We start from the raw sequence: 1,096 nt of genomic DNA on the forward strand, positions 1-1,096 counted from the left end.
GCAGCCGCATCGAAACTGGAGCACTGGAGTTTGGATTAGCCGCGGATGTTCCGATGGCGCTGGATCTGGCTATGGCGGGAGACCACTCAGTATTCAAGATAGCTTTGGTCACCAATCAATTATTCGAGCAACGTCTTCAACTTCCGTCCGTACCGCAGCCGCATGTCGACGTGTTGCGAGGAGCGTTGCGTTGGAGCCTGGTTAATAACGTAATTCTGCCTTACGAGGTTTCAAATCCTTTGCGTATCGCTTTGTTGTCTTCTGGCGCACGCGTCTTAAAAGGGAAGCCGGTAAAATTTAGTGATCCCTTGTCGCCTCAGTTTTACGACGGCGTAGATAAGCAGTTTACATCTGTAGATGCAGCAGTGTTGTCAATCACTGGCGCGTTGTTAGATTTGGCAATTCCAGTAGCGATTAAGTCGGTTAAGGGCTTTGTGGTCGCTAGAGTTCCGGTTGATCACATATCAGGTGCTGATGAAGCGCGCATGAAGTGGTTGCGCAGTCTGCAGGGTAAAGATTGTTTGTTGATGTTGAGTTGTCCTTCTGTTGAGTCTGAGTACCAGTCTTTTATCTGGCTGATTGTATTCACGAATCCGGCTATCAAGCGTGTGATTTTGAAGGATAGCAGCTTAGCTGAGCACTTGCTTTGAATGTGCGTACATGGAGCTTTCCACGGGCATTCACCATCTCGGCTTCGCCCGCTGGGGGGGGGAGTCTGCCGTACGCACGTGTTTTGTTCGGTGCTACAGTCATGTGACGCGACAGCTGTCACGACATTTTAGCGTCACGTTCATTTTACCGTCTTTTATAATCGTCTTAGGTTATAATCGGTGTGAATACGCGAATTTCGTGTATTATCGCGTAAGGTGTTTGGTTTTTATCTTACACTTCGCTGATGGACTTATGGACGAGACGAGAATGTACGCTCGTTCGCGTATGTTTATGTACTTTACTTGTGAATTGTTTATTTCTTGTGTGAATGTTCTGTCACACGGGTTATAAGGTGTTTCACTTTTGTCATTTGTGGACTATACGTCATGGTCGTACTCGAGGCTTATCTTTTGAGGGCCTCCTGTGATCGACATCGTGACTTCGG

The sequence above is a fragment of the Volvox carteri genome (genome assembly GCF_000143455.1).
Source record: "Volvox carteri f. nagariensis unplaced genomic scaffold VOLCAscaffold_69, whole genome shotgun sequence".
In the NCBI taxonomy this organism is placed as follows: domain Eukaryota; kingdom Viridiplantae; phylum Chlorophyta; class Chlorophyceae; order Chlamydomonadales; family Volvocaceae; genus Volvox; species Volvox carteri.